The sequence below is a fragment of the Protopterus annectens genome, chromosome 1.part2 (genome assembly GCF_019279795.1).
Source record: "Protopterus annectens isolate FY-2018-M chromosome 1.part2, PAN1.0, whole genome shotgun sequence".
Lineage (NCBI taxonomy): Eukaryota > Metazoa > Chordata > Ceratodontiformes > Protopteridae > Protopterus > Protopterus annectens.
The window spans coordinates 448,122,932-448,150,821 of record NC_056727.1 but is presented as its reverse complement, the minus strand read 5'-3'; the positions used below and the strand labels follow the sequence as shown (position 1 = coordinate 448,150,821).

Here is a 27,890-nt window from a genome sequence, read left to right as displayed (position 1 = left end):
ATCACACTTGAACAGCGCTTTAAGAAGCCTTCAGCAACTGATGTTCTCACCTGGGGGAGGAGAGTGGTAAGGATCCTAAACATTTTGTGATATTTCAGTGTCTGGGATTTTTTCAGTTTTATCTGACTAATGTGCCTGGACAGTGTGGGATCTAATAATACTGAAGTACTAAAAGGAAGAGACTACTTCTATGTGGGTATTACAAAATGACAAAAATGGACCAGAGTAAAGGAGTGAATTTAGTCAGGTCTGACAAGCAAAGAGCTCAGCCTTGCTTTAATTCCAGAAATTAATCTAGTGACTGTGCAATGCAGCTGTGGCAGAATATTAACCATGGTCTCTGGAGGATATGCAGACTGCCTCAATTTTAAGCTGTTCTATTATCATTGATATAAACTGTTGTATAGATTCATGATTTGCAACCATACTGCTATCCAGAAAACCTGTGTTCAGTTAGTGGCCAGAGAAGGCTTCCTTAAATGCAATTTGGATCAATGAATGAGGAATCGCAAATTCACACCTGGGCTAGTGCCAATATCCCTTATGGACAGGGGCAATCTATAAGATACCAAGGCATACGCACAAACTCATGTCATCCTCTTGCCCCCTAGGGGCTATATATTGGGTAAAATCGGATTTTACTCACTAGGCCTGCAAGGACTTAAGCCTTTAGCCTAGTAATCTACTACAAACCTACAAGCTATCAGCTACATGGAGGAAAACTGGATAAAAAAAGACAGACCTCCTCACACACAGACTGCTGAAAGTAGTCTTGAGCTGCTGTACATAACTGCATCAAAGGGCAAAGAAAAAGTAGCAATACAGTAAAGAGTCATTATCCAAAACGTCAATTATCCAAACCAGCCTTCCAAAGTTTTCGGGTAGGAAAAATCATAAAATCTGAATATGTAAATGTTATTATTTGCTTGAACATGTTTTTTGAGCTTGTAGCCAGCTCGTGTGTGAAAAATATTCTTTATTGTCCACTGGAATCATTGAATGGTTGAAAAGTGTATTCCTGCGTGCAGAAAAAAACAAGATTTTAGAAGTTTTTTATCCGCTTCAATTATATGTTTGATTATCTGAACAACCCCTAGGTTCCAATTAGTTCAGACAAAACTGACACTCTACTGTATCTAAAATGTAGTACTAGAATATGTCCTCAACTATGAAAATGATCTAATTTATAACATCTCAAATTGCATGCACATTCTGAACACAACTTTTAAAAATTCGGTTTACAAAACAGGTACAAAGTAACAGCCATCCTATTCTCAGCTTCTGTTCTCTACCTATAAAAATCCAGTCATCTGCCCAGATCTTCCAGGTGTCACTTGCCAAAATATTGTGAACACTATTTTTGCCCTACTAGTTCTGGCCTTCATATTTTTATCCTGGAATGATTTAAAAATGGCAACTAGATCAATGGCAAGTTCAAGGAGAAAGGACTGGATTGCTTTAGCATTTATTTATTTTTTAATATTTTTGGGTCCCCAGTGCTGCTAACCATCAGTTCTGCCTCCCCCGCAACGACTCTAGCACATTAATTCCCACACAGTGACCACCACCTCCAGACCATTCTTTCTACATAAGGCAAGAGGTGACAGTGACACCATTATCCAACAGGACTCCTTTGTTATACCCTACCCACATTTCTTATCCCATTCATGCCTGCAGCATCCATGGGGGAAGCATGCAATGGGACTGTGGGATACTTGACAGGTTTGCAGTGTAATTGTCCACATATCCTAATTAGAATCAACTGAAGACATATTTCCTTTACAGACACCAAGTCCACATGACCCTGCTCTCCATTAGTGCCAACTGCAGAGGTACAGCTGGGCAAGCACTCAGCCCCAATCTCTCCCCCCAGGCTGGGTGAGCTGGCACAAGACACACTTACTCCAACCCCCTGCCCAACTCATCCAGTACCTGAGCTGCTAAGTGAACGCTGTGAGGGATTGTTCTGGTACCTCTGACAATTACCATCTAAAAAGTACATTACTCAAGGTGAAGTAATTAATTTCACAGTAAAACAGGGCATCAAATACTATAAAATATGGCATAACAATGGCTACAGTATCATTTCACAAATTAAGAAAAGACTAGGAGTCTGTATATTTTAACGCAGTACACTTAAAGAAGACATTTCAAAATCATTATGAGAACAGTGTCCAGTCAAACTATGGGGCAGAGATGCACAGTGACACCATCACACCTACCCACCATCACTGTCAACCTGGAAGAGAAAATGCTTTTTGTAACATTTATTCTTTTCCCATACGACATTTTACTAAAGAGTCTGTCTGTTTTTCTTTGAAAAAGATGCACTTTAATGTCATGCTTCAAATTAGCATGGACAGACTCCTCTCAACAATACTTTCTCAGTCAATCCATTCAAATGCACAGTATACTTATCTTTACAAAATATCCAAGTACAGACAGCAAAACGTTATAGTAAGAATCTTTTTTTTTGTCTGAAACAGATGCTCACCTTACCAATATCTGTATCAGACCACTTGCTAAATTATGTTGTCCAGTAAAATCAACATTTACAAAGCAGCAAAATCATGGAAATGTAATTGTGTATTGAGTCCTAAATTCCAGGAATGTACTACACAGTTTGCTAAATACTACAAAAAAGAAAAAAAAACAAACAGCTTTATTAAATTCTAGACTATTGGTTGAATACATCAAATGTGTACTCAGTTTGCAAGGCCAGCTAATTAAACTTAAGCAGCAGCTTGTGCTGAGAATGCTGGGAAAGGAAGTGCCAACTACCCACAAGACAGTAAAATTTGCAGTTCATTACTTTCATGACGTTTCCCCTCAAAAAATCCAGATGTTCTGAGGAAGGTTCCAAATTAATAATTCCTTCAGTTTTTAGGATATTTAGGATAAGGCAAATTATACACACAATTTAATTACAAATCTAAAACCATCTCCACTGGGGGAGATAGCTTAACTTAAAGGAAATTTCTGCCTTCTACAGTTTCCCTACAATATGTCTCCAATACTGTGAAGGTACCTGAAACCGGTTTGTACTTTATAAAACTTTTTCCAAACTTTGGAATCAAATGAAAGTCCACCCGCTTTAAGCTTAATTTCACACAAGTTGCAGAGGAATTTGTCTGTACCTGCATGACATACCACAGACAAAGAGAAATTTGTAGTCAGGTACTGCTGACAATCCTCCTGACGTCAGAGCTCAGGCTGCTGTAAACAAGACAGAGAGGTATGAAACTGTTTTCCATTGTCTTTATTGCAGACAGGAAGAGAACTTACACTGATTCACTGATTGCCTTTCATAGCAAATTAAAGCAATTAGATCAGTCAATGGTTCAAATTAGTTGTTACTTCCTTTGACAAATTTACATAAGCAGCATAACAGTACTAAAATGCTAAGCTTTAAACTTTAAATGTTTGTTGTTTATACTACTTTACATTTTAAGGCAACTTTAATGCCGTATCAAAGGTGTCTGTGACATTTAGAGAAAAGTCAGAAAATATTTTTCTTGTAAATTATCAGCACATTTACCAAAGTGTGGGGGGAGGGGATGTCAATTCATCTCGGACTACAGAGATACTATGGACAAAGGCCTGCAATTTAGCAACTGCTGCATAATTCCTTACTACACTGTAAAAAAAAAAAAAAAAAGGCCCAGAGACACACAAATGGACATTCAAGAAATAAAAGAAGCAGTCCTGTTACAAAAGGTATACAAGATGACAGTGACCTACACTAATCTCATTACATGTCAATGGCATGGGAATACACCATGACTAGCGTGACTCATATAAATTAATTAATTAGTCTATTTATTTATTTAATTTCCATTTGTTTACCGCAAAAGTCTGACTGGGCACAAAAAAGGCCATTTTCAGTGGAGGCCCATGGAGAAAAACTCCACAGAGTGCAGTGTTGTAACAATTTAATATTCATATAGGATGCATAGTGTTTACAGATAAATTTACATTTAGGATGCACATTGAGAAATTAATAAGGGGTACATATTGTAGAAAAAACAAGGATAAGAAATACAAATTTAGTTTGAATAGGACATACAATAACCCACATTTGCGACCAAAAGATAGAACGTAAGCTGTTGGCTATTGGCTAAGGAGATAAAAACTGAAACAGACCACTGAAAGGAGGAGGAAGAAGGAGCATTGATGAGGTAGTAAGCAAAGAGAGGAATAAGAGGGGATATAGAGGTAAGTGAAGGGTAAGAGAAATATGTCTAATTAGTTCAGCTAAGTAGGATAATTGCATGAACAAAGTCAGATGTTATTAAAATGTTCCCTCAGCACTTATTTAAAATTGGTAGCGTTGCTGGTGTTGAGTATACTTTGTGGTATGTCATTCCATGCTTTGGCTAGTTTGTATGAGTACAGGGAATCCCTGCAGCAATTACTTGACTTAGTGACTTTCAGAAGTAATTTATTAGATGACCTTAATGTTCTGCTGCTAGAGGAGGGAAGTGCAAGGTTGCTAATGGATGGACACTTGTCTGAGTGATACAGAATATAATGATATAGAACTACTTGATTAAAGATTAAAAGGTTAGGAAGTTCCAGTTAGGTTGGTGTAGTGCTTTGCAGTGTTAAGTTCTAGCAGGTAGGTTGGAGGCAAATCTGGCTACTTCATAATAGCAGGATTCTAGTTTGTTTAACTCACATTTTCTTAAGTTATTGGAAATGGGTAAGACAGTGGATAGAAGGCGAGTTCTGCAGATATCATGTCTGGTGGAATTGGTTAGAAAAGGTTTTATTCTATATAGGGAATCTAGCTTGAAATGGACTTTCTTGATAACTGGGCTATGTGTTTATCAAATTTGAGATCCTTGTCAATGGTGATCCCTAGTAGCTTTGCACGGTCTACAGGTTCAATAATGGTATTGTTTGAAGATGAGATGGTGAAAGTAGTAGCGTCAATTTTTTTCTTTTGCCACTGGAGAAGAGCATTAGTTTTGTTTTAGAATGGTTAAGGATCAGTTGTCAGTTGAAAAGATATTTTCTAGGTCTAGAAATGACTTTTTTTTTTTTGAGAAAGGCAGAAAGGGATGGAGCAGAGCATGTGAGGGAGGAAGCATCAGCATATTGCACAATTGTAGCATGTTGGGTGGCTAAACAGAATTATTTGTGAATATGGTGAGGAGGGGAGGACCACGAATAGACCCTTGGGGTACACAGACAGAGACAGGTAAAGGAGATGATAGTTCATCTTACAATGTAACTGCCTGTTGATGACTGGTTAGCCAACTAATTAACCAGGTAAGGGTTGAATGGGAGAGATTAAGGGAGGCTTGTCAGTCAATGATTTTTTTGATGGGGAAACTGTATCAAAGGCCTTAGATAGGTCAAGGAATATACAGGAGGTGAGGAAGCAGTTGTTCCCGTGTTGGTTGATGGAGTTAATTAACCTAATTAGGGCTGTTGTACTATGTTTAGGTCAGAAACCATGTTGGGTGGGGGATATAAGGCTGTTTTTCAGTAGATGGTTAAGAAGTTGAGTATGAATGCATTTTTCCAGTATTTTTGCTATTGGGGAGAGAATGGCAATGGGTCTATAATTAGAAAAATCAGTGGAGGTGCTGTCTTTGTACAGCGGGATTACATGGGACACTTTCCATAGTGTAGGCACATATTGTTCAGGGTTGGATCAATTAATAAGGATGGATATGGGGTAGACAATGACACCTGCAACAAGTTTAAGGTATTCGTTGGGCAGCACCAGAGGAAGAGTGTTTAAATTTGGATAGGAGTTTTCTTATCTAGCGAGTTTGTATGGGATGAATGTGGAAGGAATTAGGATTTGTTTCTAATGTAGTGGGAATAGATATTTGAGAATTGTTATTTTTTTTTACTAGTAGTAGTACTGAGTTAACAAAATGATTGTTAAATTGAGTGGCTATGTTATCAGAGCAGACTTGAAATGGATTGCGGGAAAGAGAAAGGCTTGAAGAAAAATAAAATAACATTAAAATTTCAAGCCCTTTTGACAGCCATTTTGCAGAAAACATATTAAAATTCTATAAGCAGCAGTCAGGGTAATTTTGTGGTATTAAAATAGCTCAGAAAACAGAGTAAAAAAATAGACTTTTTTTAGTTCTAAGGTGGAGTTTTCCTTTCAAGGTACTTTGTTATGGTTTGATATACATCAGAAACAGCTGCTCTATCAAAGACGAATAACAACTCTATTCTCTATATAAATCTCCCAGTATAAACCCTCTGCTCAATAAGATACACCCATAATGTCATTTTGAGAGAAGAAACTGAAACAAGCCATCCCTTACCCCCCCCCCCCCAAAACAAAAAAGGGAGGGAGTTGTAACTGGCTACAGGCAAAAGTTAGTTGCCTAATATAAGATTTTTAATTAAGTGAGATCATAAAGGGTGAGGAAACCACTGGATCATGGAAAGATGCAGAATTACAGTTGATCCAGAGGCCAGAAAAGCAAAACTGTTTCCTTTAATTGGAAGTCTACATATAGGGGGAAGTCTACATATAGGGGGGGAAATGGAACAAACTGCACTTATTTTCCAACCTGAAAATGGAGGCAGATAAAATATTAAAATTTCAGACAATGAAATCTATTTTTTTTCTACCAACTAGGAAGACAAGACAGTGATTCCCTCTATCCACAGTTTGGAGTCAACATGTATTCCCAAATGTGGACTTTCAAGATGGCTACACACTAACGGCTTATATTTCAGCTCTCCCTGTGTGAAACAGAAACTCCAAACAGAAAGTCAATGAACTTCCATTTTTGGATAAATTTCATTAACTGGCTAGCAAGTGCACAGCCTGGATGCTATCAAAAAAGAAATTCAGAAAAACTGAAAATATCAATCACAAAAGGTGAGGAGAAAACACTGACTGGAAAGAATTCTGCAGCTGTTCAGCAAAAAGCAGTGCAAGCTCCAGCTTTGGTGCAAGACATAACTTCCAGTAACCTAGAGGAACTTCCAATAACCCAGAGGAAAAAAATAAGTCAAATGTACTCAGAGCTGATTAAAATAAACGCAACACTGTATGACTGGACTATATCAACTCAAATAAGAAAAGTCTGGAAAAAATGGATGGATATTCAGATGAGGTGATAAAACTGTATAAAATCAGAGGCTGAAATGAAGAAAATGGCTGGATGAATATTAGACTGCTCAAGAAGAGACATTTCAAAAAACAACAGAATTGGAGGACAGAGCACATAGGGAAACAGAATAGTTTGTATAAGAACTTACCATAACCTTAGATGTCCTTCTCTTCCATGTTTCAGTATTCATAACAGTAAGGAGGTGGCTGCCTGCAGTACCAGACATCCGGCCAGTATACCAAAGTCATAGGATAAGGAGTACGTGTGACATGCATGTCAGAGCCATAAACTGATGTCGGCTATAAAAGTGTTGTCTGCACGTACTCAACCCAGAACGGACTGCTGAATACAGTAGTACCCCTGGGATACAAGAAAATAAGCTTTTCAGGCCCACATATACCACCTCAGTCAAGGAGGTAAAGATATTATAGAGGTATGTAGCAACTGTTGTTGTGCCTTGTTTGGATGTAAGGAAGCAAGGGAAATCCCACACAAGAAAGGATAAACAAATGACAGAGGGGGTAGAAGGGGGGTCTGAATACTGCAACATGGAAGAGAAAGCCATCTAAGGTTATGGTAAGTTCTTACACAACTATTGTGTGTCCTTCTATTCTCATGTTACAGTACTGATAACAGTAGAGAGAGTACTAAAGCTTACGGTAGGAGCCTGAGAGGCAGGGTCGATGAGACCCTGTAAAGGTGACTTTGCAAACCCAGCTCTGGCTGTAGAAATCAAGTTTAGTTTGTAATGCTTGGTAAAAGTATGCACAAAAGATCGGCCTCCTCCAGAATGGAAGCGTAGTCAACACTCCTAAAAAAGGCTATTGAAGGAGCAGCTGCCCTAGTAGAGTGAACTTTCACAGTGGAATTCAGTTCTTTTCCATGAAAGGAATAACAAAGAGAGATTGCCTTAGAAATCCATGATGCAATTGTCTGTTTTGACACTGCCTTCCCCAAGGCCCTAAGGTGAAAGGAGACAAAAAGCTGGTCAGATTTTCTATGGATTTGGTCTTATGAAGGTAAAACCTAAGTTGTTTATGAACATCCAAGGAATGCAAAGTTCTTTCTGAGGAGTTCTACGGTTGAGTGAAGAAAACAGGTACATTGTTGGTCTGATTCAGGGAGAGCTCATTAACCACCTTAGGCATGAAAGAATGAGTGGTCCTGAGGGAGACCCTGTCTCTATGGAATACAAGGGTAAGTAGTAGCAGCCATAAAGGTTTGGATTTCTGAGACCCTCCTGGCGGATGTAAGGGCCACCAGCAATACTGTTTTCCAAGTACATAGTTTAAGTGATGCTGAGTGTGCTAGTTCAAATGGAGGCAGTGCGAGTTTTTCAAGCACAAAATTAAGATCCATGATGGAGGTGCTAGGTCTACGAGGGGCTCTAATATGAAGAATCCCTTTTAAGAAAAGTTTTACATCTAACTTAGGTGCCAAAGGAAGACAGGCGGAGATGGCTGACAAATGCACTTTTACAGAAGAGTACGTCAGTCCTGAATGTAGAAACTCACACAAGTAAGAAAAGACTACGGGTATTGGAACAAGAGAAGGGCCCTGTTTGTTCTTGAGACACCACCTGGAGAATCATTTCCATTTTGATACATAATTTCACCGGATAGTAGGTTTCCTGGCCTCCTGCAGGATACAGAGTACGTCCTCTGAATACAGGTGTCTGAAGGGGATCAAAATTCTGTCACCCATAGGGTCAGTCTGAGGTTGAGCACCTGTGGGTGGATGAAGGACCCCCTGTCTTGTGCGAGTAGGTTGAATCGGTGAGGTAACCTGTGGTGATTGCCCTTGGCTAATAGGTGCAGTAGGGAAACCAATGCTGTCTTGGCCAAAAGGGGGTCACCAGCACGCCTTTTTGGTTTGTCCCTCTGGATTTTCAGAAGGACGTTTTCAATCAGTGTGAAAGGGAGAAGCATAAAGAGACATCCCCGCCCAAGAAAAAGAGGAGTCCACCTTCCAAGCCTGTGGATGTGGGTTTGTGGTGCAAAACATAGGGATCTGTCTGTTCTGGGAGGAGGCAAACAGATCTGCCTGAGGAATACCACACCTGTGAATAAGATCCAAGAACACCTCCCTGTGAAGCATCCATTCGTGACAGGGTGCTGAAGTCCTGCTGAGGTTGTCTGCCATCAAATTCTCTGCTGAAGGAAATGTACACAGCTTACAGGTGAATGTGTAGTTTTGCTGCTAGGGACCAAATCTGAATTGCCAAGGTGCAAGGTGGATAGAACCTTGTCCCTCCCTGCTTGTTGATATACCACAGGACAGATATTGTCTGTAACTACCTTCAAGGTGCCTGGTAGGAAAATTTGTTGGAATGTTTGAAGTGCCAAAAGAAGGGCCCTCAGTTCTTTGATATTGATGTGATCCCTTTGTCTCTGGGTGGACCACTCTCCCTAAACTTAGTTCTGGTTGTTGTTGATTTCCAGAACTGCTCCCCAACCCAGATCTGATGGATCTGTGTAGCAGTGTTGTGAGTGCAGGGATCTGCAAGGGTATTCCCTGACTGAGGCTGATGGATGAAAGCCACCATTCCAGCTCTTTTTTCAAGCATGGGAGAAGATGGAGGTAAACATCCAGAGGATGGGAGTGTTGGTTCCACAGATTCTTCAAGACCCATTGGAACTCTCTCATATGCAGCCTTACAAAGGGAAGCATGGGAATCAAGGATGCTATGTGGCCTAGGACCCACAGAAATTCCTGGATGTGATGGTTTGGAGGGAAAGAAGAGTTTGGAAGTAATAGGTGATGGCTTCCACCTTCTGGCAGGGGATGAAGGCTGCCATCTTGTCTGTTCTTATTCTGCATCCTAAGAAGACAAGATCTTGGGTAGGTATCATTTGTGATTTTTGTTGGGTCACTGCAAACCCTAAGTCTGCCAAGGTATTGCTCACCATGTGTAGGTAATGGTAAAGGGAGTGGCAGTCTTGGTGTAGGATTAACAGGTCATCTAGGTAAGGATATATTTGCATGCCCTGCATTCTGCAGTGGGCGATAACTGGAGCTGGCAATCAGAGGTCCATAAACCATTGCGGCAGAAAAGTTCTGGGTTGGGTATGTGCAGACGTCACTTTAATAGCCAATGTCGGTTTATGGCTCTGACATGCAACTTTGCACGTACCCCTTATCCTAAGACTTTGGTTTACTGGCCGGATGTCTGGTGCTGCAGGCAGCCACCACCCTACTGTTATGAATACTGCAACATTAGAACAGAAGGATATCCTGAGATTTTCTGCTCAGAGAAGCTGAAAGGAACATGCTGTATTCATTTTTTGAAAGCACATATAAGCAACTGGACTAGTATTCCACAGCAGGAGATGTTAACTGAAAGGACATCATCTGTATGCACCAAACCTGGCCATGAGAAAGCAACCTAGACCTTTAATCGTAATCTCTTTCTGCTTCTAGGATTGCATCTCGATTCTGACAAAATTGTGGCAGAAGGACAAAGTGCTAAAAGTGGAAAATAGTTGAGTGTTTGTAGAAAATGATTACTCACTGTACATTGGGCAGAAGAGGAGTGCATTTATTCTACTAAATCAGGCAATGTTGAAAAGCAGGCATAGGATTCAAGCTGCTGTATCTAGCTATTTTCAGAATATTTTTTTCCTGGAGGGTCAAAGTAATTTTTTGATGCAGAACATGCTAAGGAGGAAATACGAAAAGTCTGTCCAACAAAAAGTGAGCAATGAAACAGGAGGAGATTCTGCTTCTCGTTCTTCTTGTAATAAAGCCCCAATCCAGACTGTGCAATTTAATCCTTTTCCAATGTTTCAAAGAAAAATGCTTGAGAGAGAGAAAAAATCACAAGAGTTGACTAGAAGAACATGGAGTACATTGAAAATGAAGCATGGAATTGAGGTGGGAGATGGAGATAAACAGAAAGAAAACCAGCAACTCAGAAATTGACAAATAAATGTGGGATTACAAAGCATTAATTATGGATAAGCCATGGTGGTGCAGCGGTAGCATTGTCTCCTCACAGCAAGAGGTTCTCCCATTCGATTCTCGGCTGGAGCACCTTCTGTGTGGAGTCTGCATGTCCTCCCCGCAGTCGAGTGGCGTTCGAAAGACATGCGTGAATGGACGTTCCTTTGTTGAAGGTTGGGCTGGCACCTCAGAACCATAAAAGTCGACTGCCGATCATTAGCGGACCAGAGTTCCGCTGTGGCGACCCCTAACTGGGAAAAGCTGAAAGAAAAACAAACAAAGCATTAATTATATTTGTGAAACATGGCAGAACAAGAAAAGCTGGAAATGCTGGACTTTTTGACTTTGTTAAACTTTCAGGGACTCCAAAACATATGTCCTACTTCATGTAATAAATGTCTGGAAGAACATTTAGGAGGGGGAAAAGGAAGGAAAGAGTTAACTATAAATAAAACAAAACTGTATTCTTAGCAGTAGTATTTTTATAATGCATGACAATCTGCATGCTATAATGTAAAGCTTTTTCACAGTAACTTTCAAGTGCAATAAGGACATTAAAGTAAACAGGTGCCCCGTTTTTTCCCCTTTTTAAGCTTTAAGAAATATAGGCACTATAATGTAATAAAATCTGGTCAAAAGAGCATGGTACAAGAAAAACTGACGTGCTTTTTCTTACTCATGCATAGTGGAATAACTGGATTAATTCCCTTGGCTTGATCTAGCAACAAGTTTTGAGTGGGAAGCAAATAAATAAAAAAGAACACTGAATATAATAAAATGTTTTCCTCTAGCAAAAGAGAGTGCTTGTAGAGGCAACTGTGTATGTGGTTCTCATGTCTCCATGGAGACCATCTGACAAGGGGTAATAAAAACAGACTTCTTTCTTTCAGAGGTGTTCTGGAAGTGTTTGAGGGTTTTCACTAAAACACGAAGTTTTGTAAGATGTGACGTAGGTTCAAATGGATATGACAAGAAACAAATGTATAAAAGCTCAACCTGCCAAACATTAGTGTGTGCATGCAAGACAAAAGCTGGAACTAGGCATTTAAAAAAAAAGCTATTTACACATAACAGGAATAACAACATCTTAACATAATGACAACAGTTTATTATCTTTGAATGTAAATGGTCTTACAGATGTGTACAAAAAGAAAAAAACAGTGAACTATATTAAGAAAATGTAGAGTGCAAATAATTATGCTACAGGAAACACATTTGAACAGAACTGAACATGTGAATTTGATAAAGAAAGGTTCATAGGTGTGTACTAGGCTAATGGCCCTGGAGCCTTTATAAGCCTAGCCCATAAGATTACCCTGGCATCGTGCCACTCAACCTTAATTCCCAGTGCCTCTGTTGAGTAGAGCTACTGGAGTGATCCCCAGGGTGAATTTTCTATTTCCCATCTGCTCATCAAGATTTCTCTTGAAGACGGCCAGTGATGTGCTCTGCTTGACATGTATGAGAAGTCTATTCCATAGCATGGGCAGTCTCTGGGTTATGAACCTGTCCCTAGAGCATGTTCGGTTGATTGTGGTAATGAGGTTGAGGTCTCTGGAGCATGTGGTGCGGTGGGATTGGGATTTCTAACAGAGCTGGGTCAGACACGGCTTTATAAGTTAAGCAGAGATTGCCTCGAAGTAAGCGATATGAGACAGAGGTTTTCAGAGTAGTTATTCAGCGGAATATCTGGGACAAAAGAAAAGGGGAGTACTTGTATTAATTGCAAGAGGTGCTCCAATAGTGATATAAGAGAATAAAGAAGACAATGGTAAATATGTAGTACTAAGGGGCTACTAGCAAAGGAGGAGGATCGTATTGGCATGTATTTTTATTCCACTAAAACTGCTATAATGGACCTTAAGAAAATTCTGGGAGAAATAATCAGCTTTCAGCAGGGAACACTACTTATAGGTGAGGAGTGGAATTTGATTTGTAGCATTTAGGATATATCTGGGGGCCCCAGAAGAGAAAATATAACAAAAGAGGGTAGATTTTTGAAGAACTTTATGAAAATATTTGGCTTGGAAGATGTGAATTTAGTAGTAGGGAGTTTGGAGTGAATTTACATAGTATAAGATACAAACATTGGGCTACGCTAGACATAACTTATATTTCACAGGAACAAGTCCACTTTATTGAAATCTTTAAAAATGCATCCAATAACCATTTCAGATTTCACGCCAATAATAACTAAAATAAAAATGCAGGATAATGTAATAAAAATGAGACACTGGTACTTTCCCACCTGACTGTTGGAAAAAAAAGAGGAATTTAAGGAATGGGTGGTGGTAATTATTTAGGAGTTATTGGAGAAAATAGAAATTTCTTTTGAAAATATAGCTAGAGAGTGGGAAAAGATTAAAGTGGAGTTTAAAAATATGGTGGAAATAAAAGAGACAGAGATGGTTAAGAAGTAACAAGAATTATTTACAAAGCCTGAAAGGTCAAAGGATTACAGAATACGGGGAATCTCTCAGAAGAAGAAGAGTAGTGATTGCAGAATGCTAAATATAAGGCATTACCTCAATAATATGCACAAGTGTAGAAAAACTGTTATTGAACAACTGTTTTTTCATAAATCCAGAGCACAAAAACTTTTTGCACAATGACTCGGGCAAAAGAGTAGAAAGGGATGTCACCAAGCTTATGGTGCCTATAACAAGGCAGAAAAGAGATCATGTAGAGGTACTAGAAATATTTTGGAAATTTTATGAAAAATGTGTATGAAGCAGAGAAGTATCGAAATCAAGAAAGTGTGCAAATGGAAATGTTTACGGAAGAATTAAATATGCCAAGGTTAGAGGGAGGTGAGGCTTAATTAGTAACAGGATACGAGGAGATGAGATAAATATAGTGATGTACAACCAATTTACAGGAAAGTCCCCAGTAAAAGATGGTATTCCTGTGGACGTTTGAAAGCTAGGAGGGAAAAAAATGATAAAGATCTGGAAGGTTGTGTTTAACTGTATTTTAACAGGATAAGTACCAACATCCTGGAAGAAAGCAATGGTGGCTGTAATACCTAAAGACACATCAAATCCAGCTTCATACAGGTCCATTTCAATTCTAAATCATGACTATAACGTTTTTACGTCTATAATGGCTAGAAGAATGACAAATCTGATGTCAAAAGAGGTAGATATGGATCAATGTGGTTTTGTGAAGGAGAGGCAAGCATTTGGCAACATTAACAGAACAAGGATGACACAAAGGGAAGCAGAATGCAAGAAAATACCACTGCTGTTGGTGGGTCCTGATGCAGAGAAAGCATTTGACAGAGTAAGTTGGGATTTTATGAGCAGGGCAATGAAAGCATATGCATTCCCTGATAAAAGTATAAGGATGCTTAGGAGGATATATCACGTATCAGTGGTGAAAATTAAATTGGGTGGGTTTACTCTCTGATAATTTCTGTTAAAGCAGAGGAACCAGTCAGAAGTGTCAACCTTCCACTTTGTTATTTGCATTACATTTAGAACCACTGGCAAAGAAAAAAAAGGGACTCAGAAATTCAAGGATATAATTGGTATGGTAGTTGGCTTTATTTGCAGATGATATTATTTTATACCTGACAAAACCAGAAGAGGACATTTCAGTGTTGTGGAACATTTTGAGATAATTTCAAGTCTTTTCAGGATACAAAATGAATGAAGCTTAAACAAAAGTAATAGCTGTAGACTATGCTCTCACAGACAAATTGGTTCAGCAATATCCTTATTTAGGAGGACATGATAAAATGAAGTACTTACGAGTATTGATTAAAAAGGACTCTGTTGTGGCAGCTAATGATATGTAGGAAGAGGCTAAACAAAAGACAATAAAACAACTGAGAATGTGGAAGCTCTGTATCTTGCTATACATAGCCATAAAACAATCAGTTAAAATGTTTTTAGTCCCTTTAGTTTTATATACAGGTCAGGCAAATTTTTAGCAACCAGCGGAGAAGTTGTGGATAGCAATAAATAAAGAGCTGAAGGATTTTATCTGGGAGGGAAAAATGGCAAGAGTCAAGTGGGATATGCAGCTTCTTCCAAAAGAACAAGGTGGTTTGGGATTACAAAATTTGAAGGGGTATTTCACAGCTACACAGTTAAGGCTTTTGCACATAGGACAAGCAGAAAGCTAGAATTCAAAGTGGAAAGGGATGATGACGGGGGGGTCCTCAAGAAACAAGGAGAGCCTGGAATTTTGGATGCAGTTCCTTAAGGAGAATAACAATAACCATACAGAATAGCCTGGAATTTTGGATGCAGTTCCTTAAGGAGAATAACAATAACCATACAGAATATTATATTCATAAAGTAGCAGAAAATATTGTAAGAACTAAACCAACAAGGGAATAGAGAAAGGAGATTCTGCCAACAGGGATGACTGCAATTAGGGATACAGACAATAGGAAAGAAGGGATTGGAATTTATTGGAGAAAACTGGCAAATGAACCAATGTATTGGGAGCAAATAATTAGAGAAGGGAAGGTAACAAAATAGGAAGAGGCCAAAAATTTACTTGAACTGCAGGCTAGAGACTACCTTCCTTATCAAGGATGGATATCAGAGTACAGGCAAACAGAAAGGAATAGGGGGATGCTAAGCAAAAGACCAACACTGGTAGAGTTTTTAGTAGATTCTAGAATAGAACCTGGTGTAAAAAATGGATAATTAGTACAGCATATATAACAATGCATGATAACTGTAAGAATAAATTATAAGGAGTGGGAAGAGAGATTGGACAAGCAACTAATGAAGAGACAATAGAGGATGTGTGTATGTCTCCCAAATATGCAACAAGCCTAGGAGATTTAGGATCTTTGCTTGGAAGTGTTTACATTGGAGTCTCCTTGAGATATAAAATACCCAATAATTTTTCCTCAGGTAGAGAACAAATGCTAGAGGTGTGATGGGGAAGAAAGAGGTAAATGGAAAAGTACAGTTTTGTACCTACCATAAATGTAGATGTCCGATAGATATGCAACTGCAGTCATAACATATGGGTTGTCCTGCCTCAGGCAGCCCTCGGTCGGCCGGATTCCAAAGTCTGGGTCCGACGTCGGCTGATGTCGCATTTCTCTCCGACGTCAGAGCGGCAGGAGTACATAAGCATCAGCCGACGCCATCTTCTTCAGTGTTTCTTGCCCCAGATGCCAGGTGCCCTCCAAGGAAGGCTGTAATCAATTTGGAAGACAAAAACAGGTTTCCAGACAATAAATAAGTAATAAACAAATACACCATAACAGATATCCCCAGCTAGGATAACAGGGAGAGGAGTGGACCCAAGGAGTAGAGGGGAAGGAGGGAGGGAAAACCCGACTGCAGTTGCATATCTATCGGACATCTACATTTATGGCAGGTACAAAACTGTACTATGTCCTTCAAGAATGCAACTGCAGTCATAACATATGGGTTGAATACCATAGCTTAGCTGGGGGAGGTGGAATGCTCTAAGAAAAGGATGGTGTAGCTATCAATCCCTGCAGGACTGCCGAAGCAAAGCCTGCTCTGGATCTGGAATATAAAGGGAGGTTGTAGTGTTTGGAGAATGTATGCACGGAGCTCCATGTAGCAGCTTCTAGAATGTCTTTTGTAGGCACCCCTCTTAAAAATGCTGTAGAGGTGGCTGTAGCTCTGGTAGAGTGTGGTCTGACATTGGCTGGTACACTCTTTCCATGGAAGGAATAACAAAATCTGATGCAATGTCCAATCCATTTTGAGATAGTCTGTTTGGAAATTGCTTTTCCTTGTACTCCAGGGGCGTAAGCCACAAAAAGCTGATCAGACTTCCTATTGGCCTTGCTTCTGTCCAGGTAGTAGCGAAGTTGTCTGTGAATGTCCAAGGTATGCAACAGTCTTTCCCCTTTGTTCTCAGGATTGGGAAAGAAAGTAGGCAGGTGAATTGCTTGGTTTAAAGAAACCCTAGATACCACTTTTGGCAGAAAACTAGGGTTGGTTCGTAAGGAGACCCTGTCTCTATGAAAGGTTATGAACGGTGGTATTGCCATTAGGGCCTGTAATTCCAAAACCCTTCTTGCTGAGGTAATTGCCAACAGGAAAGCTGTCTTCCATGATAGAAATTGTAAGTCCACAGAAGCTGCTGGCTCAAAGGGGGGGTAGAGTCAGTTTTTCTAGGACATAGTTGAGGTCCCAAGCTGGTACTGGGGCCTTTCTTGGTGGCTTTATATTCTTGATTCCCCTAAGAAATTGCCTTAACAAAGGATGTGAAAACACAGGTGGATCAGTGTTGTATCTAGCTGAAATAGCTGAAGCATGTATTTTTATAGAAGAATATGAGAGTCCATTCTGTAGCATATCTGCCAAGTATTCCAGGATGAGTGGGATGTTCAATAATGATGCATCATGACCCTTGCTGGTATTCCAAATGCTGAATCTCTTCCATTTTGCTGAATAAACCTTCCTGGTGGATGGTCTGCGGGCTTCTGTTAATATCCGCTGAACTTCCTTGGAGAGAGATAGATTGAGGCTATTCATGGAATCTCCCAAGCTGTTAGCTGGAGCGCCTGAATGTTGGGATGTACTGTCTTGAAGTTGTTTTGAGTCAAAAGTAGGGGCCATTGGGGAAGGGCCCATTTTCTGTTGTGGCATATGCTCCGCAGTAGTGGGTACCAGTGTTGTCTTGGCCAGTCTGGAGCTATTAGGATCCCCTTTGGCTTCTCTGCTTTGATCTTTAGTAGTACTGTGGTCATCAGTGGCAGAGGTGGGAATGCATAGATTTTTAGGAAATTCCAGTTGAATGAGAGAGCATCTGTTTTCCATGCTTGTGGATGATATGTCCTTGAACAGAACCTTTGTAGATGTTGATTGAGGTGGGAGGCAAATAGGTCTACTTCTGGCCTGCCCCATGTCGAGGTGAGTCGTATGAAGATTTCTGGATGTAACCTCCACTCGTGGGGGTCTAGGAAATTCCTGCTTAGGCTGTCCGCCAGCACATTGTCTTTGCCTGGAACAAACTGGGATTGCAACTGTACGTTTAAGCTCAGTGATTTTTCCCAAAGATTCATTGTCAGTCTGCAAAGGGGGTAAGAATGGGTGCCCCCCTGCTTGTTTATGTACCACATGACAGTGGTGTTGTCTGTCCGTATTAGCAGGTGGCCTTGCTGAAGCTGTTGTTGAAAGGCCTCGATGGCATGCATTACTGCCAGCATTTCTTTTTGGTTGATATGCAGATGTGTTTCCTTTGGAGACCATTGTCCTTGAATACATCTGCCCTCCATGTGCGCCCCCCATCCAAGGTCTGAGGCGTCTGTGGTCATTGTTTGTGTTATTTGAGGTTTTTTGAATGACATACCTGTGTTTGCCTGGCTTACCGAGGCCCACCATAGAAATTCCTTTTCTAGGCATGGAATGAGCGGTATGGTTGTCTCTAGATTGTTGCTGTGTTGAGACCATAAACTTTTTAGGTACCATTGAAGCTTTCTCATGTGTAGTCTTGCTAATGGGACCAGGAGAATGCAGGATGCCATGTAACCCAGGGCCTGTAGGAATCTCCTTGCAGTCATCTGGGTGAGCTTTGCCAAACCTTTGAAATAATGAGTTAACTTCTTTTGCTTGTCTTCTGTCAGGTAAGCCATTTGAGAGGTTGTGTCTAGATTGGCTCCTAAGGTGGTTATTTGCTGGGATGGCTGAAGTCTTGACTTTTGGAAGTTGACTGTGTATCCCAGAGCTTGTAGCAATTGTATGACATAATCCAAGTTTTTTGTCAAAATCAGTTTGTCGTCCGCTTGTATGAGGCAGTCGTCCAGGTACGGGTAAATTTGGATCCCCTGGAGCCTGCAATGAGCAATTACTGAAGCCAGGCATTTTGTAAATACTCTGGGCGCAGTAGATAAGCCAAATGGCAATGCTGAGAATTGATAATGCTCTGGCCCTGCAAGAAATCTGAGGTATCTTCTGCAGCTGTGTCTGATAGGGACATGCAGGTATGCCTCCTTGAGGTCCAGAGAAATCAGCCAAGACCCCTTGCCCAGCATGGGAAGGAGTTGCTGTAAGGTCAGCATTTTGAACTTTGGTACTATGAGAAAAGTGTTTCATGCGGACAAATCCAGTACTGGTCTCCACTGAGTTTCTTTTCTTGGAACAAGGAACAGTCTTGAGTAAAACCCCTGGTCTTGTTCTTGTTGTGGAACTTTTTCTATTGCATTGATCTGAGCAAGCAGGGAAATTTGCTTGATAGCCTCTGCCCTCTGGTTTTGTGGTAGGTTTGGCATGCCTTGTTTCCTTGGTAAGGTATGAAAGTGGAACCTGTAGCCTTGGTCTATAATGTCGAAAATCCATTTGTCCTTTGTCAATCTGTGCCAATTGTCTGAAAACAGAGATAATTTTCTGCCCAAGGGAGCTTCTGTTTGCTCTTTGGTCAGCGGAAGTAGAAGAAAGTCATTGGGATTGTCCCTGTGGGGCAGGAGAAGCCCCTGTGTCACTTCTTTGGTTTGCTGGTTGCCATTGTCGTCCCCTGTAGGAACCTCTGTATTGTCCTCTTCCTCGGCCACGCCTGTTTTTGCCCCTTTGAAATCTTTCAGGATTAGGAAAGGACCAGTTTTTTGAAGGCCAATTCCTGCTGAATCTGGGTGGCTGAACCTGGAGGAAATCTTTGACTGTCTGAACTGACTTGGCTTTTTCCTCAATGGTTTTTAATACATCTTTGGCATTAGCACCAAAAAGCTTGTTCTTTTCCAAGGGTGCATCAAGAAGTTTTGCCTTAACATGATCTGGTAGAGGTTGTTCTTTTAACCATGCATGTCTACGAATGACCGCCCCTGTCATAGCTGCCCTACATGAAGCTTCCAATGCATCATATCCACACTGAAAAAAGTGATTGCTAACTTGCTGAGAGTTGTGTACAGCCTCCTGCAAAGACTTCCTATCTAAAGGTTCAGGAGAGGCCAAAGTTTTCTGTAAATCATCTAACAGGAAATCCTGATATTGAAACATATGAAAGAGACAATTGAGAGCTCTCATAGATAAAGTAGTGGAGGTGTAAACCTTCTTCCCCCATCTCTCTAATGACCTAGCTTCCCTGTTGGAAGGCAAAGGATTTTTGGAGGTGGTAGCTGAAACCCCTTTCGGTCCCTGTGAAATAGTTTTTAAATCAACAGCATGGGCCCTAAAGAAATGAGAATGTGTTTCTGGGACTCTATAGTATCTGTCCGGCTTGGCAGGAGCAGGAGGGAGAGTATCAGGGGTAACACTGGAGTCGGAGTATAGATCATCCAGAACATCAAGCACAGGAGGTATAGCTAAGGGCCTGTGTTGGGGCTTTTTAAGGAAGGTTCGAAGGTGCTTTCTGGAATCAGAATATTCCTGGCCTTGCCACTTAAAATGTTCCCTCATGGAATGCAGAACTTCCCCAAAAGAAATATCCTCAGGAGGGGAGGCCGAGGGGATGGAGTCCTCTGCATCAGAGTCCTCATAGGTCTGGAAATGCTCTTCCTGGCTATCTGAGTGAACAGAGTCCTCAGAATCTGCATCTGAAGGGAGAGGGTCAGTTGGCTCAACCCTGGGCCTCTTATCAGGAGGAGGCTGGGATCCTCTCTCAGGATGGGCCTGGGAACCTCTGATCATGGAGATTAAATCTGCTGCCATAGTCATGATTTGTGTTTCAGGAGTAGGCTGAGGTAAGGCTTTAGCAGTAAGATGCTTGGTCTTGCTGGCTGCCTTAGCACGTGTGTAGGCCTTGATAGACATGGACATTGGAGGCCTAGCAGCTCCACGTGTAGGAGTGACCTTATCCACAGCAATGGTCTCGGGCATTTCCTCGGTTTCAGTATCCGGAGGAAAATTAACTGGCGTCGGTGAGGTCTCCGGTATCGGAGGTATAGGTAATGCAGTGTCTTCGGTTCGGAGCGGTGAAATAACCGCCTCAGAGGGAACCGGGGCACTCGCGGTAGGTTTTGGCGTGGTGTCGGTGGAAGACGTGGGCCGAATATGTCGGTCCCGGTCTTTTCATTTTTTAGGAGTCTGCAATGTCGGTAATTCCGACGGCATAGTATAATCGAATTTTTCGCCGAAAAAGTCTTCAGCGAACTCCGCCCGGCGCCTGAGAGTGCGCTTATTGAAGCGAGCACAGGCGGCACAGGCCGAGACGTCGTGGTCTGGGCCAAGGCAAGGAAGGCAGTAAGAATGGAAATCCTTATGAGGTATTTGTTTACCACAAGACAAACAATTATTTACTTTTTCAGTAATTTCTAACATCGGCTGAGGCAAGAAAAGGTCCCCAACGGGGTACTTAGCTTTTTTGATGACTTCGGCTCGAAGAATACAGGAGCTGACCGACCGGCACTTGTGAACTGCTTCTGCTTCGGGCACCGCGCGGCAAGAAAGACTGAAGAAGATGGCGTCAGCTGATGCTTATGTACTCCTGCCGCTCTGACGTCGGAGAGAAATGTGACATCAGCCGACGTCGGACCCAGACTTTGGAATCCGGCCGACCGAGGGCTGCCTGAGGCAGGACAACCCATATGTTATGACTGCAGTTGCATTCTTGAAGGACATCATATTCTCTGGGAGTGTAATGAGCTGGCAGACTTTAAAAATTCCCTGCAGACTACTCTATCAGAAATTATGGGTGACTGAGCTGGTAGAACTAAGAAAAAGATTTTTTGAGCTATGATATAGAATTGGAATTGCCTAGAGATAGTAAGGCCTTGCTTTAGGGTGGCCACAGTGGTGCAGCAGTTAGCATTGTCACCTCACAGCAAAAGGTTCTTCGGTTCAATTCTTGGCTGGGGTGCCTTCTATGTGGAGTCTGCATGTCCTCCCTGCATTCAAGTGGGTTTCCTCCAGGTGTTTCGGTTTTCTCCCACATGCCAAACACATGCTGCAGGTGGATTGGACACTCTAAATTGGCTGTAGGTGTGACTGCGTGAGAGAGTGAGTAGTACAAACGAACTACCGTGGCGGAGCTAGCCACCCAGCGGTGTAAAAAGTACAGTTGTGTACCTACCATAAATGTAGATGTTCATGTGTATTCACTGTTGCAGTCATTACAATTGGGTTATCCTGCTGGCAGGCTACCCGCAGTCAGCCTGAATTCCAAAGTCTAGGTCCGGCGTCGGTTGCTGTCGCTTCCTCCCTGACGTCAGTGCGCCAGGGGTATAAAAGATGCAGCCGATGCCATTTTCTTCAGTTTTTCTTGCCCCAGATGCCCAAAAGGGTAGGCTAAAAATATGTCTATAAAGCATGCATGCACCAAGTAACAAGTTTCCTTCATCTACAAGCAAATACACCACATAGGTTGTATAGAATAGATAAGTACAGATAAAGTCCAGCAAAGATAAGGGGGATGGTGGGTGGGTAACCTGGACTGCAACAGTGAATACACTCGAACATCTACATTTATGGTAGGTACACAACTGTACTATGTTCATCGTGTTTCACTGTTGCAGTCATTACAATTGGGTTGAATCCCAAAGCTAAGGTTGGGAGGTTGGAACTAAACAGAATTAGGAGCGGCTATGAGGCCCTGCAGGACTGCAGTGGCAAAGCCTGCCCTGGATTTGGAGTAGACTGGTAAGTGGTAGTGCTTTGTAAAAGTGTGCACTGAACTCCAGGTTGCAGCCTCTAAAATGTCTTTGGTTGGCACTTCTCTGAGGAAGGCTGCTGAAGTGGCCGCTGCTCTGGTTGAATGTGGCCTAATGCCCTTAGGCACTGATGTGGCCTAATGCCCTTAGGCACTGATTTGCCATGTTGAGAATAGCATAAAGGAATGCAGTGACCTATCCACTTTGAAATAGTCTGCTTTGAGATGGCCTTTCCTTGAGATCCTGCAGCATATGCTACCAGTAATTGCTCAGTCCTTCTGAAAGCTTTGGTTCTGTCCAAGTAGAAGCGCAGTTGTCTGTGTATGTCCAAAGAATGCAGAAGTTTCTCACCCTTATTCTGTGGGTTTGGATAAAAAGTAGGCAAATGAAGTTTGGTTGAGGGCCACACTGGACACTACCTTAGGCATAAATGTGGGGTTTGTCCTTAGAGAAACCCTATCTGGATGGAAAATGATAAAAGGTTCCACAGCCATGAGTGCCTGTAGCTCTGAAACTCGTCTTGCAGAGGTTATTGCTAGTAGCAAAGCTGTTTTCCAGGATAAAAATTTTATAGCAGCTGTAGCGGCTGGCTCAAAAGCAGGCAGAGTGAGTTTTTCCAAGACATAATTGAGGTCCCATGCAGGTATTGGTGATCTCCTTGGAGGCCGTAAGTTTTTGGCTCCTCTGAGGTACTGCCTTAATAAAGGATGAGAAAAAATAGGTGGCTCTGTATTGTAATGAGCTGAAATGGCAGAGGCATGAATCTTAACTGATGAAAAGGACAGGCCTTTGCCCAGCATCTCAGTTAAGTACTGCAAAATCTGAGGGATATTTGGAACAATCATGTCAATTCCTTGTGCCTGCTTCCAAGCACAGAATCTCTTCCATTTTTCTGCAAAAGATTTTCTGGTACTGGGCCATCTGGCCTCCAAGATTACATCCATCACCGCTTTAGAGAGGTGTGTTTTTTGTTGGGTCAGTAAGTGAGGAATTTGAGGTAATGTCCATGCTAGGCATTGAGTCAAGTTCCTTAGGATTGAGTACCAGTGCTGGCGGGATCAGTCTGGGGCAATCAGTATCATTTTTGGCTTCTCTTGTCTGACTTTTAGGAGTACCTTGCGGAGGAGAGACAGTGGGGGAAAGGCATATCATCTTCTTCTTTCAGCTTTTCCTGGTTAGGAGTCGCCACAGCAGATCACCTGTCCGCTAATGATCGGCAGTGGAGTTTTACAGTGTCGAGTTGCCAGCCCGGCGTCCAACCTTCCATAGAAGGCACACACACGCACATGCACTCACACCTAGGGCCAATTTAGAGTGTCCAATCCACCTGCAGCATGTCTTTGGGATGTGGGAGGAAAACGGAGCACCCGGAGGAAGCCCACACAACCACAGGGAGGACATGCAGACTCCGCACAGAAGGCACCCCAGCTGAGGATTGAACCGGAGAACCTCTTGTTGTGAGGCAACAATGCTAACCACTGCGGCCGCCATATACTGCTAAGTTTTTCCAGCTGAAAGATATAGCATCCACTTTCCATGTTTGCTTGTGATAAGTCCTTGTGCAGAATCTCTGTAGTTGGCAGTTGTGAGGGGAGGCAAATAGATCTATGTCCGGGCATCCCCAGTTCCTTGTTATCATGTTGAAGCCTTGTGGATCCAATTTCCACTCATGGGGATCCATGAGGTTTCTGCTTAGTTCGTCTGCCAGAGTATTTATCTTTCCTGGCAGGAATTGTTCTTGCAGATGTACTTGGTAAGTCAATGCTGTGTCCCACAAAGTCATGGCTAGTCTGCAAAGGGGGTTGGAATGTGTGCCTCCCTGCTTGTTTATGTACCACATGACTGTAGTATTCACCGTCTTTATCAGCAGTTGTCCTGGATGAAGTAGGTCCTTGAAGGCTGTCAGGGCACTTTGAACAGCTAGTATCTCTTTTGGGTTGATATGCAGTTGCATTTGGATTGCGGACCATGAGCCCTGAATACATCTTTCTGCCATGTGGGCCCCCCAGGCATAATCCGATGCATCTGTTGTCCAAGTCTGCCTGGCTGGGGGTATGGTGGATGACTGCCCCTTGTTGTGGTAACAGGCCTTTGCCCACCATCGAAACTCCAGTTGCATGCAGGGAATGAGTGTAATTATTGCTTCCAGGCTGTGGCAATGTTGAGTCCAAACACTTTTTACATACCATTGTAGTTTCCTCATATGCAGTCTTGCATATGGAATTAGAAGAATGCAGGATGCCATGAAGCCCAAAGCCTGCAGAATTTTTTCTTACAGTTAACTGGGTGTTTGTTACCAACTTTTTGAAATAAGTAGTCGGTTGCCTTTGTTTGTCTGGAGTGAGATAAGCCATCTGGGCAGTTGTATTTAAGCTTGCACCCAAGAATATTATCTCTTGAAAGGGTACAAGTTTTGATTTCTTTTCATTTACTGTGTACCCTAGGCATGTTAATAATCTTTTTACAAACGCCAGATGCTGTAGTAGTATGTCCTTGTTCTCTGCTTGAATAAGGCAGTCGTCCAAGTAAGGATATATTTTTATTCCTCTTTGTCTGCAAAATGCAATTACTGGTGCCAGGCATTTTGTGAAGACCCTGGGCGCAGTAGATAAGCCAAAGGGCAGTGCAGAGAATTGGTAGTGCATTGAGCCAGCTATGAATCTGAGGTATCTTCTGCATGATTGTCTGACTGGGACATGCAGATATGCCTCTTTTAGGTCTAAAGTTACAAGCCAAGCGTTCTTGCCCAGCATGGACAGAAGCTGCTGCAGAGTCAACATTTTGAATTTTGGAATATCCAGGTATGTGTTTAGAATAGACAGGTCCAGTAATGGCCTCCTGGCTTTGTCCTTCCTGGGCACCAAGAAAAGTCTTGAGTAAAATCCTTGTCCCTGCTCTTGCTGTGGTACTTGCTGAATGGCCCTCATGTCCATGAGGGATGAAACTTGTTTTTGTGCCTCTGCCCATTGATTTTATGGCAGGTCTGGCATACCGTTTGCCCTTGGCAGGGTGTGAAAGTGGAACCTGTAACCTTGTGACACTATGTTCAAGACCCATTTGTCCTGGGTGATTAGGTGCCAGTTTTGAGAAAAAACTGCTAGTTTTCCCCCTAAAGGAGCTGCCAGAAGATAAGTGCTTGGCACTGGCAGGGGGAAGTCATTGGGACTGCTTTCTGTATGGCTGTGATTTTTCTTCTCTACTTTTGGAGGTAGAAGCACCCCATTGTTTAGACCTGTATGAGCCTTGAGGCTGGGATCTGCCTCTAGGCCGTCTGTATCTGCCTCTTTGTGGCCTGTCTGACACTGGAAAGGACTAATTCTTTGTAGGACAGTGTCTGCTAAATCTTGGAGGCTGTACCTGTAAAAAATCCTTGACTGTTTGCATAGATTTGGCTTTGTCCTCCATTTTCTTCAACACCTCTTCTGCTTTAACACCAAACAAGGTAGCATGCTGTAACGGAGCATCTAATAATTTTGCTTTAACATGATCAGGCAGATTCTGTTCCTTTAACCAAGCATGCCTTCTGATGACAGAACCCGTAATAGCGGCTCTGCAGGAGGCCTCCAAAGAATCAAAACCACATTGTAAAGTATGCTTTCCAACTTGTTCAGCTGCATGCAATAAATCCTGCATTTCTTTATTTTCTGCACATTCAGAATTTGTCAACATTTTCTGTTTAAGCAGTGACATAATGTATTGCTGATATTTAAGCACATGAAACTGACAATTTAAAGCCCTTATAGCCAAGGTAGCAGAAGTGTAAATCTTTTTTCCCCATCTGTCCAGTGCCCCGGAATCTCTGTCAGAGGGTGTAGGGTTTTTTGCAGTGGAAGCCTTGACCCCCTTGGGACCCTGAGAGATAGTTTCTGGGTCAGCAACAGGGTTTTTAAATAGAAATTTGTGGGAGTCTGGAACCCTGTAGTATCTGTCTGGCTTAACAGGAGCTGGAGGTAAGGAGTCAGGAGTCAGACTGGACTCTGAAAATACATCATCTACAATGTCTAGCACAGGTGGAATAGCCAGGGGCCTGTGCTGAGGCAGTAAAAGAAAGTCTCTGAGCCTTTTCTTAGATTCTGAATAATCTTGGCTCTCCCAGTGAAAATGTTCCCTCATGGTATGCAGTGTTTCCCCAAAAGAATAATCCTCAGGAGGAGAAACTGAGGGGATAGATTTTTCAGCATCAGAATCCTCATAAGGAGGAAGAGTGTGTATTCCTGATCAGAAGAGGGATCAGATGAAATGGAAACCTGATCTGAAGATTCATATTCTACCTCTTGCCTAGGCCTCTTGTCAGGAGGGGGATGAGAACCCCTGATCAAAGTAATCAGGTCTTCGGCCATTTTGAGCATCTGTTTTTTAGGCATGGAGGCCTGTCCATGGGGCTGTTGTACTTGTTTCTTTGTCTTTAAAGCTGCTTTAGTCTTTGCCTTTGCAGCTGAAGTAGTTTTAACATATAATTGTGTAGGCCTGAAAACGCCCTCAGAAGTCGATGCCTGCTCAGCGGCTCCGGACCCCTCTGAGGGAATGGTTTCCAAAGGTCCAATACCTTGAGTTTCTGTAGGCCTGGTTGACTCCAAGTGGGAGTCGGTATCGGCCTGCAGCTCTAAAGTAGCGGTCGTCAGGGGCTTTGAAAGCGCCTCACTGAGATCCGGCGAACTAGCTGAGAAGAAGCCTCGTCGATTTTGGACCTCGGATGCCTGTCCTTCTCTTTTTCTTTGCATTTGTTGTAAACTCTGGTAGTCGGCTGTTCCGACGGCATTATATAATTAAATCTTCTGCCAAAGTAATGAAATGCAAAATCGTACCGACGCTTAATAGTGCGTTGGTTAAATCTAGCACAAAACCGACAACTAGCAATGCCGTGGTCAGGGCCTAGGCAAGGAATGCAGTAGGAATGAAAATCCTTATGAGGTATTTGCTTCCCACAAGAAATACAATTATTAACTTTTTCTGACATCGGTCTGGAGCGAGAAAAAAAGTTTCCCCAACGGGGTACTTAGCTTTTAATGAAGACTTCAGATCTGAAATTCGAACTTGAAAATCTCAGGAGTCGGCCGACCGGCACTTGCGAACTGCTTTTGCTTCGGGCACCGCGTGGCAAGAAAGACTGAAGAAAATGGCGTCAACTGCATCTTTTACACCCCTGGCGCACTGACGTCAGGGAGGAAGCGACAGCAACCGACGCCGGACCTAGACTTTGGAATTCAGGCCGACTGCGGGTAGCCTGCCAGCAGGATAACCCAATTGTAATGACTGCAACAGTGCAACACAATGAACATCTTGGCTCGAGATGATTGTCACTGCAGAAGTGACATCCCGAC

At 42.1% G+C, this 27,890-nt stretch overlaps 1 protein-coding gene across 1 annotated transcript in view; it reads right to left on the bottom strand.

Annotated features, from left to right (window-relative positions):
• The window catches only part of POLR3F (RNA polymerase III subunit F), a 1,043,854-nt gene that overhangs the window by 883,574 nt on the left and 132,390 nt on the right, over positions 1-27,890 (bottom strand). The window lies entirely within an intron of this gene.